Below are 11641 nucleotides of genomic sequence, written 5' to 3'. Positions count from 1 at the left end.
TGTCTGTGATCTATCAGACAATTGATCAGCCCAGTTAATATCCTCAGGGAGGCCACATCCTGAGGATGAGTCACCTTGCCAAGTCTTGTTGTCTGTGCCTATGACATAAGAAACAGTTTTATTAGTATTGATGTGGATGACGTAAAGTAATCACATCAAACTCATTTAGCTTTTCAATGCATCTTCACAAGGTCTCCATACTGACAGCACAACCTCTGGTCTAATTGCACAAAGATGGTAGAGTGGATGTTTGTTTATTTGAGGGCTGGATCTTGGTGGAGTGTAATGTGTTTATTTGTTTTCAATCAACCTGTGTTTATACCACTGCAGCAACATGTGGCAGAAAAGCTGTAAGTCATAAAATGTCCTCTGTTAATCACTGTTTCTTTGATGGCACTAACTTGCGGAGCAAACTAAAAATTTTGCTTGAGTCATCTCACATCATGCAGTAATAGAGCAAGGGCTCAAACTACATGAAATGTTAAAACCCAGTATAATGTTACTGTATATACCATCTTCAAGTTCCAAAATGCTAAAAAATATATATATACTTGAAGCTTTTGGGATTGCATCTAGATCTTACAAACTTTCATTTGCTACAAATAACATTGTAAGACCTTATTTCCAGCGAAATTACTTTTGATGATCACTCCAGGGGAGCAGGAAACTGGCTCAATATATACGTAGCTTGCACCACTGGCACATTCTTACACTTAATTCACAGGGCTATTGTTGAGAAATTGATATCTTGAGATTCCTTTCCCTCTGTTTAATCTCACTCACAGTTGGTCAGTTTCGTTCTGCTGTGTTTCAGTGTGCCAATAACCCATGAAACAGACGCTGCTGTGTGTTCACCTCAGTAATAAGCAGAACAAATAGCCATGGCTATTCTGTGCCCCTGTCAGAAGGTCAGAAAATTGCAAAACAAGCACTCACAGAGGTTTCAACTCTGTTAGAGCAGTATACAGAGTGGTGTCTTACCAGTCTATGACAGCCTACAGAGGATCATAGTTTAACAAACTCAGCTTGATTGTTTACTTGCAGGTGTTTAACGGTGGCTTGCGGTTCCCGGGGAGCTTCTCTCAAGGGAAAAGCCTGTTATCCCTAATCAAAGTCTGCCGCCAACCACACATTTCAGTCGGCTTCAAATCAATTTTGCATGCTACTGTCAAGGTAGATTTCAAGTAGTTTAAAGGCTTTAAAGTGGGGGTGATCAGTAAGGTAAGCAGGTAAATTGTTTTTGTTCTGCTGCATTCCTAAAACTGCATTGCAGGATTTTTGTCTGCTGGAGGACAGAAAGTAGACTTAAAACAAACTCACAAAAAAATGGATATACTCTTATATTCATGTTATCAGTTTTTTCAACATTTACACATGCACAACCCTGTCTAAGAGAATTTACATTTACTATATATAGTGTTAATTAGCATTTTTTCAATTATGTTTTTGATTAACACTAATAGATGCCTAGATAATGTTCAGTGGCATTGTTTTTTCCAGACAAGTAAGTGCTATATAGTTTTACCATTCACATATCTTAGGTAGGTGATCTGGGAGGATGGTGGGTGTAAAAAGCGCCAGAGTTAGACACCGGAAGTAAACATCTCCTTTTTAATCAAGTCACTGTCGAGTTATTCAGTATTTAGCCAAGACCATAATTGTTCCATACTTAGGCATAGTTTTGTGGGTGTAAGCATAACCATGAAAAAGTTTTAGAAGAATTGTGCTTTTGTTGCTACGAGTGAATATTGTAGGAAATGCAAATGGAACACATTGTCAGTGAAGGTTTCACAGATACGTTTGGTATGAACATTTCCTCATTAAGTTGATAAAAATGTAATTGAGTTGGCAGTCACTTACAGAATGCAAAAAACAATGAGCTGAATTCAACTGAAAGCATTGCAAAGTATTGGGTTGACTCTCAGTGGGATCAGTAGTACAGTGCAAGTAAATATTTCACATTACAGGAAGTCTTACAGTAGAGTCTTCATAATAGAAATGTTGTTCAATTGAGCTGTTTTGCTCAAGTGGAAAGCTGCAAGAAGAAAATACTAATTAAACACATATTTGCACATTAACATGCGTGCTGAAACAGAACACCTTTTTTTCCCTTCTGCTGCAGATATCACATTTTTTACATTCAGGCTGTCAGCTAAGTTGGCATCCTGATGCAGGATCAGAGCAGGTGGCTGGTGCATTGATGAAAACCAAAGAGCCAATGGAACAAGTCGATGGCAGAGGGAGACCAGGAGCAGCTGCAGCAAATCTTTTTTGCTTAATCATGCGGCTGGTGAAGAATTTATCAGCAGTTTGCCACATCGGGATCCAAGGCCTTGACCTCTCAGCTGGTCTTTGTGGCTGCCCATTACTGCTGACACTCATTGTGACTGGTGTCACACTTTTAGAGGGGTGTCTTCAGGAGGTTTGGGGAAAACTGTTCTTGTTACACTCACTGATTTACTGTTAATCTGTCAGCTGCTGAATGTCAGCAGCCTGTATTAAAAACATTGGTTTGGTGAATGCCAATTACGCAGGTTTCTAAGCCCAAAGACGTATAAAGAGCCACAATTTTCACTTACCTCAGGGTTCATTTGTGACGAAGATGAATGATGTGTATTACTGTAATAGCTTTTAAAGTAGCTTCCCACAGCGGCAGTGTCAATGAGCATATACAGTCTCGTTCACAAACTGCTGGATGTTAAAACCAGGGAAATGCAGCATGTAATGTAATATGAGCAAAGCTATTTAGGATATTATATGAGCTGTCATGGAGAGGTCCCCGTTGAGATTTTTAGCCATAAAACCAAAGCCCTTTTCCACCCTGCAATCAACAGTTAGTGTGAAGGTTTAACTACTGAGGAAAGCCCTGGGTCTTTGGTCCCCAGGACACTCCCAGAGAGGGGAACACTTTGACATATGGACACGGTGGAAGCCAAGCATTTGCAGGAAAAAAACAAGAAAGAAAAACCCATCCCTCCTATTTTTATGAATTGACATTTTGCATTTCTCTGTGTGAGATCGGCATAGCTAGTTGAGAAAGTGATGTATCTGGTACTATTTGTTCGCAAGTTCATTTCTTAGACAATGGCACTGCTGGGATGCTCATTACCTCATACTGTGTTGGAGACCTAAATTTGTCCTGAGCCCAGCTGTGATTCTGTGTCCATCTCCTATTGGTCACTGCGGGGAATCTTCAGCACTGAAGGAGCTGATTGACTATTGACTCATTGATTTGCACGCCACCCTGCAGTGACCAATGAGGGTTGACAGTTCTTTTCTCTCAACTCTGCGAGGTGCATGTTACTGTCACTGATGTGAGATGCTGTTGCATATACAGACATGTTGTTTGAAGGGCATTGGTTGAGACAGCTGAGGTGTATGGCAGCACAAGAGGCCTGTGAATAATTTATAACAGGGGTTCACTATGTCTTTGATCCTTTGCCAGTCGCACAATGCATACGTATCAAATAACTGCCATGAGGTAATAGTATGGTTTTATTTTAGTGTGGGGTAATGTCATATAATACTTAAATGTTTAGTCTTTGTAAATACACTGGATAAATGTTGATACTGCATATCATGTTATACTTCCTTATTTGAAAAGAACAAATATTCAATTATTCAGTATTGTAATTATAAATCATATATTGGTATGCACAATGAGTAATATCTGAAGACTTGGATCTTTGTTTAGCTGTTTTATTTTCCTTCCTGGCATGATCCCTGATGGTGAAAACAGTATTATGTGAATCGTCTCTCCATCATAAAAATGAATCCAACAATTGTTTGGGTGTCCTTCACTTTATGTAGTTCTTACTGCTCTCTAGAATGAAGAAGCATTTGTTTAAACGAGCAAGGGTATCAGTTCTCCACTGCTTGTCTTGAGGCACACACATAACATTAATCTACTACATAACCTTCACAGCTATAATTTACTCAAATCAAATGCTTTTCAGCCTATTAGAAAAAAAGCCTGGTGTCCTTTAAACAGAAGCAAGACAAATAGCCAAGCATTAAGACGCAAGTAAAGCCTGAGTGAGGACTCAAGGGCCTGAGTTCAATTTGTTCAAGGTCTCCACTCCTGTCTGTGCTCTGACAAATCTGGTAAGAACACCTTTCACCTGTGCAAGACACCAGTCCATGCTGAGGGCCCAACAGCTACAACAACAAACACACTATGATTGGACAAAGACTGAATCTAAATTAATGAGCTATACCTAATTGGGTCTGATTAAGTGAATAAGTGATAAAGTGAATTTGTGGAGTTTATGGTAGATTAACTGTGGTCTGTAAGTGACAAACATATTAGTGATGTAGGAGACAAGATGAAGACAAAGGACTGAATGTGGAGAGGTATGACAAAAACACATCTCACACATGTAAGACATGTAAGCATATGGACATTTGTGTGCCTATATAACAAACGTAAACCAATTTGAAGACTATTTTCCATTTCAGCCCTCCATTTGTTAATCTAAATATACATTATACTTGAATTTTCAGAACTAGTACACTGTGAAGCTCAGTAGTCACACATAACAAGCCTTTAACACTGACCAGATTTAGCCATGATGAAAATCAAAGAACAGAAAATGACAACAATGACTCCAGGTTAGGGGCTGCTTCAACTGATGCCACACAAACTAGTACTGCTTGCAGCCAAGCTACTGCAAGATGTGAGGAAAATGTGTTCTCTAGTTGACATCTGTTGAGTATAACATCTGTCACTTATACTGATGTGATGATGATGATATGCTCCATAATCGTAACAACTGCTGTCCCTGCTGTTCAAAGAGTGTCCTCATCAGTCTAATACCCCAAACCCAGGAACGTGTTTGGAACCTGGCCATTGAGACAAAAATAGCTTATATTTCATACGTTATAATGCTAGATTACATATTTGGAAACTATGAATTACTTGATAATTTCAGTGAAAGGTAACTTATGACACCAGACACTCAAATTATGCCTAAAGAGAAAACTCCACTCATAAGGTGAGCAGAGCAGACCACACGTCAGGTTGCTCACAAGTCTGAATCACTTTTTTTTTTTTTCATTATGCTGTACAGTGTGTGTTCATCTTTGTTCTGAGTGAGAGTGAACTGCTCGATAAGCTTTGCTGATTATCATGGGCGTGCAGGTACTGTAATTAGTGCAGGTCTGGCCCTCTTCCAGGTGCATCCAATGCTGGCTATTAAGTCATTAACCCAGCATGTCCCACCTGGGCTGCTCTCCTCATATTATGGCCCCTGCTGTGATGCAAATTAGTGGTCACATCAAGCTGTACAGTTTAGGAAGTGTTTTGTTTGTCTTTTGAACAGTCATCTGAGATACACTGCAGTTATCCTTCATATAGTCTTTCCCCCCCATCATAGGAAATGACAGGGGAATGCATGATGCATACCTCTGTGAATTGAAATTCCTGAGTCAAAAGGATGCCTGACCAAACCCTGGCTGGGAATGTTTTTACACGGCAATGATTCTCAATTCATGAGATGTCAACTGATGAAATCTCATGCCAGCAGGAGAAAAATAATCACATAATGGGTAAAAATATATTAAAGTAAGAGCTTTTGTATTTGAAGGGCTCTATGCCAAGTGTTAATTTGAAGAACCTGCAAACATAGAGACATAAATCTTATTTTGTTTGGTGTTTAAAAACACTGACAAGGGATGCAGTTGTTTTACTGTAATCCATAAACATTTATTAGAATCAATCAATCAATCAACAAGTTATGTCTATGGGAATATCTGGTATTAAAAGAAACTATTCAACAGTTAAAAGAACAGTTTGACGTCTTTGGGAAATAAGCTTGTGTCTAGAGACCACTCTCATACCTGCACTAATTTTTGGCTGGGAGCAGTTGCCAGGCTAACATGCTCCCAGCCAAGAAATAGTCCAGGACATAAAACCCTGTAAAACAGCAAATTGCCGTTATACGCTTTGGTTTTTGTATGGATTAAATAGACAAGATATAACATGGTAATTAGTGAGTTTCAGGGTTGCTGGTACTAGCCAGGCTAGTAGTTTCCCGCTGTTTCCAGTTTTTGTGCTTAGCCAAGCTAACCGGCAATTGGCTTGAGCTTCATATTTAACCGACACATATGACAGTGATATTAATTTCTTCATCTAAATCTCTGCCAGAAAGCAAATAAGCATATTTCCCTCAATGTCAAACTATTGCTTTAACATTACATTATTGTTAGTATTGTCAGTGGCCAGCAAAGAGAAGAGCTTTTAAATGCTGTGTCATTACATGAAATTTAAACACATAAGGTCTGGTTTCATTGCTCACATGATGCCATCCATCAGGGGACCACCATGTGCAGTTTAATGATTATGTCTTTTAAATTCGTCGCAGTAACACATGGTAAATAGTGTAATCATGACAGCAGGGGAATCCACACAGACACTCATGATGAGTGATGAGTTCAAGTTTTCCCACCATGTCTGTAGACTGAATAGTAGGCCTTCTCCTGGTGTTCCTGATAGAAACCTAACATGAGATGATTACATTTATGTAGGTTATGTGAAGGTCAAAGTGGTAGCGGACAGAAGAAACTATGTATAAACTGAGAGTAACTGTTCCTGTTTCAGCTCTGCTGATGATTAGAATGACAACTGAGGGACCGTAGTAGCACAACTGTGAGACGAGAGGCAGTAACATACATCAACATGCATGCAGACATTCCCCTTCATGCTCAGTATGTAGTTGTGTAGACATGAGAGAAGGCGAACTGGATTTCAATAAATAGAAGCATGAAATAGTGTGAAATAGTTGTCAGATTTGTTGCATCTCATTCTCTTATTTCTCTTTGGACCAAGTTAAATTCTGTTTGTATTAATTTAAAAAAAAAAAAAAGAAGAAGAAAAAAATAATTGGGGCTTGGCAGTAAATATTTTCCATGTTTTGCCATTTACTGTTCTGTACTTTTACAAAAAATTAATTTGCTTGAGCAGTGTATTTATGCATCTTTCTTTATCCCTGTTGCAATACTCTCCCAATGGAACAGTTTGTGCGAACACGTTTGCTTTCATGCTGCCTTAAAATTGCCTTTTCATACTCTTTTTCTCACTTTAATCTGTTAATTACACACATGGCAGAAGGAACGCCTGATGGCTCAGTACACACACCATGCATGTGTGTGATTTGGCTGCATGAACACGGTACAGTCTTGCCATGACAGAGTTTCCTGGCTGCTGCTCTACTTATTCATAAAGTAATTAAAACAGAAATCAGGCTCAAGGAGAGAAAAATCCCAAACACTGCTTAAATCCATCACTGAATGATGGATTTTGAGTGAACCACGCTCATCATCTTTAAACTTAATCCCGCAAACAAACATTGACAGCTACACACTAAATTAAAATGGGAGAAAAAAAGATTTATAGATGCACTGAAAGTCACAGCGTCCTTCTATATATTTTTTTTTATTAATTAACAGTGACTTTACATATCGCTCATGATATTTGCATTACTGCGGGTCTCTCTGGTCAACTGTCAAAACTTTTTACAGCTGCCAAATTAAATAGTTCAAGCTCTGAGCCCCAATCTTAATAAATCAAGTTTTTATGGGCTCCCCAGCCTCTCTTATTCTCATATGAAGGTCCGGGGCTCTGACACGCCTGTAGGAGTCAGTAAGAGCCCCTTTCGTCTTCCTCAAACTTCATTTCCTCCTTGTCCAACCAGAAAACTCAGTTCCCAATTCATCATCAAGCAGAGACATATAGCGGGCACCGAAAGTTGTCAGGAGGAGACGACCCATCTGTTCTGGAAGAGGCGCAATCCCAGATACTTTTTAGCCGGACAGAAGCGGAATAAAATAGTACTGAATAGGCCCGACAGGAAAGTTTGAGCTGAAGCTGCTGTACTGAAGTTGCGTGGCAGTAGTTTCTCTCTTCCAGGCTTTGATCCCACTTCTGTGTCTTCTGACAGGTTGCAGCTACAGTGTGAGCAGTAAAGTAAAGTTAAGAGGAGGACGGTCACCAGGTAAGAGATTGTTCTTTTAGCTCGTTTGTTGACAGAAGTGTTTGTTTCTGGGTCACATCCAGCGCAGTCGTAGTTCAGTGAGCCGTCCAACTTTACTGTATGTTGTGTCCCAACGATAACATGTTTTTGTGCGCTTTTTTACTGCCTTCAAACAGTCCCAGCAGGAGGATTTTGACATCGACATGATTAGATGTAATAAAGTGAAACAACCACAACGTAATGTCTCTATAATGAGCAGGCGAAATAGTGTGGTAGCCAGTTTGTAGTAGGTAATCTTATGGTATTTTAACTACAGTGGGAATATTTATATTACTGCACTTTAAGTTGTAATAGTGTGTCTGACGAGCTGAATCTTGAATGGTAAGAGCTCTTAATATCGTTTATGAACTCCTGTTGGGACTGTATCCCATTAATATTATTTTATGACCATAGGCCACTTACTATATTTTTGTCACATGCCAAGAAGCTGTGAATATAAGTCATGTACAGTCATAAAATGTAGATCTCATACAAAAAAAAACAACCCTTTACCTTTTACCTGTAAAAATTAAGTTACTGTGCTCCTGTTAAAACATTTGGCATTCTGAGCTGTAACCTTTGCCATGAGTTAGGCTACGTGATGAATTGATTACATAAGTGTAAAGGAATGTCAAGAATTAAAGCATAAATTCTTTCAGAGGCAACAGCTGAATGAGATGCTGCCGTGATCCATGTGAGCAACACGCCTCATTCAACAATGGACTCATCACTGGAGTTCCTCGCTGATTGTCACTTCTTTTCAGAATTGTACAGTGTGCATGCATATGCATATGTGTGTGTGTGTGTGTGGAACACAAACACTCTGATGAGCCTTATCACTGCGATTTTGTTTGTTTATGACTTAATGTCACCTACGGTTGGCTGGAAATGTAAATTTAAACCTGATCAGTGAGGAGTGAAGTATTTTCCATCCACAGGCCACAGTGCTGCCAGCCACTTTTGTTTCAAGTCCTGATTTTAATTTTCTCTGAGTTGGCCCCAGTGTTTAAGAGCTCCCGTAAAGCACAGTGGTAACTGAAAGTGAGACGTGAATGACTTTTTGTGGCACATCTCATTCATTGATGAAGTAACCAGATGTTGTCCCTTCAGCAGTTTCCTTGTTTGCCTCTGTATAGCTGGTTTACCACTATGGGTTATATTTGTTTGTGAAAGAAAAATTCCGGGATGCAAATCCAGGCCTGCTGGTATTGATGTTACTATTGTGAAGCTAAAAGCTTATATCAAGGTTTTGAAAAGTATCTTTGGCTCATTTCATCAATCATATGTGTTTATGTGTAAGCTTCTATCTTCAGGGAAAAACACACTTCATCCTTCAATTTATCACATGCTTTGGTTAAGATTGAGTATTTCACACACCCACAGGGGAAGCACTGAATTCACAGTGGACACATTGTGAAAGAAATATACCCCCTAGACCCAACACAGAAGTCAAGTGGGGCCATATCAAAACATCGGCTTCTATTTACTTCACGTGCATGGCCAAGGTGGTCTTGCACTATCTGACCCCACATTCCTGCCCCTCTCATGGCATGGGGTCAGTGCCCCCCATGACCCACTGTTGAGAAGAAATATGTCTATTTTCTGCTTAATTTCACTCTTGTGGTTAATTATTTTCACCAGCTTTGGAAGGTGATTTTCATCTATGGCTGCACTATCACCATAGATTTACTATTTAATTGCAGACTCTAGCCCAGAATTTTAAAGATTGCATTCATTTATCAGTCGTGTCTTGCCATACCCACCAGCAAGCTAGACTCAAAAGGAGAACAAAATGAGTGGTTTGAGCCCTCAGCTGCTTCTCATTGTGTTTAGCTCCTCAGTGAGGCCTCGGTTTACATAATGAAACCAACAAACAGTCACTGACATCAGAGGTTGCTATCAGCAGTTAAGTTTCTCTATGACTATTTTGAATCACTAACAATCATAACCTTTGTCATTAGGTTTTTCCTCTGGGACTCACTGGCTGATTCTCTGCAGTGGTAAACAAAAGCAGCAATGTGAGCCTCCAACTGTGTTTACTTCCTCAGCTTTCTGTGTCCCACACAGTCACCACAGAGCTCAGCTCTCTGTTCTGTCCCTTCATGAAAGTTCCTATTCTCTGGGACGAGGGGGGCAGGACCATCCGTGCTGGGCAGATTTCATTCCACTAGGCCTCACAATGGATGAGCTGTGCTGCTATATCAACATTTATTTCTCTCGTCTCCCCCCTTTTTTTGTCACTTTAATCACATCCCTCTGGGCCAATCAGCAACAGGAAGAGCGAGACTGTGCATTGCTGTCTTTGTCTGTGTGAGATATCGCTGGCTCTGTGCTGCTGACCAGTGGGTGCCATGACTCACTTTGACTTTGCATCCTGTGTCAGAGAAGTCTGTGCTATATACACCTTATTTCAGGGTTGCAGGCGAGCCTACCCATTTTTATATGTGCCCTACTCAAGCTGTGCATTCATGAGATGCAGATCAGATATCTAGCTCCCAGCCATATGTACACTGCAAGCAGCACATTCTGTGCCTATATTTTGACCCCCGCTATGTGAGTGGCAGGCGGTTGTTTACAGTCAAGTCTATTTCCGAGCTGGGATCCTGTCTGCGTGGGCTGAAGGTGCAGCACATTTCTTTTACCAAAACACAATTCATGCCGGAATCTGTGTGACCAGCGGGAGGGGATACATGTCATGTTTCATATTAATTGTCTGTGGGAGGCTTTTGTTTCCCCGTTATTTACAGCTTGGACCATTTAAATTGTTTTGTTCATGTGCATCACTGCCAAAATATCTCACCATGGAGGATTTTATCGTAACACTTAGTCAAGACAGATTGAACAACAGAAGTGCAGTGGGACATCATTCTGTACCTTGTGTAGCTGGTGAATCTCACCACCATAAACTCAATGAATGGCATGTTAGAGTACATGCCATACATGTCATCTTTGCAGTAAATGAGCACGTGGAAGTTGTGCTCTGTGCTCTGCAGACAGCAGTGCACTGAGTGGGATTTGTAACATCAGACTTGTTGACTTTAGCCGGGAGGGCTTCCTCTCCTGACAGCCTGTGTAGCTATAGCTGGTGTTTGTCACCTTTGTCTGTGTTGGCAGGCCAATTTTTTTTCATCTAATCTCTAAGGCAGGAGCTGCCATGGTGGAGGCATAAAGAGCTTCACATGCAATGTAGTTTTTGTTGATCTACTGTAACATGCAAACTCTTCATGCTACTGAACTAATGGGCAACTTTTTCTTTTATGTTGGGGGAAACGTCATTTTAATTCAGTGCAGATTAATTCTCATGATGAACATTTTTAAAATATTATAACTTAAATTATATAGATTACATAAGACACAAAACGGTATCTTATATTGATATAGATTAACTGAAATAATGTAGCATTTTCACCTTCTTATTCCCTTTTATGATAAAATGTGAACTTGCCTTTGTGGCGAGTTTTTCCGGCCTGTCGCATCAGATGATGTTGCACTGGGTCATTTGTGTTTTCAGTTTTAAAAAAAGTGGCCAGGGGCCGCACACTTCTTCTCACTACCAACTTATTTATGCAAATGTTGAGCAACAGTGGAACTCAAGCTGCAGATCTTCAGATCTCAGATCTCCTCCAATTTTT

General features: G+C 40.0%; 1 protein-coding gene across 4 annotated transcripts in view; it reads left to right on the top strand.

Annotated features, from left to right (window-relative positions):
* Positions 1 to 7475: 7475 nt before the first annotated feature.
* Positions 7476 to 11641, top strand: part of tspan9a (tetraspanin 9a) — a 166907-nt gene continuing 162741 nt past the window's right edge. For all 4 annotated transcript variants that reach the window (XM_042412471.1, XM_042412470.1, XM_042412468.1 and 1 more), the window contains exon 1: positions 7476 to 7991. The gene's annotated coding sequence lies outside the window, so the exon portion shown is untranslated. The remainder of the gene's footprint in view (positions 7992 to 11641) is intronic.

This window comes from Thunnus maccoyii, chromosome 5 (genome assembly GCF_910596095.1).
Source record: "Thunnus maccoyii chromosome 5, fThuMac1.1, whole genome shotgun sequence".
NCBI classification, from domain to species: Eukaryota; Metazoa; Chordata; class Actinopteri; order Scombriformes; family Scombridae; genus Thunnus; species Thunnus maccoyii.
Note: the sequence above shows the minus strand (reverse complement) of the source record. Positions and strands in the feature narration are given on the sequence as shown.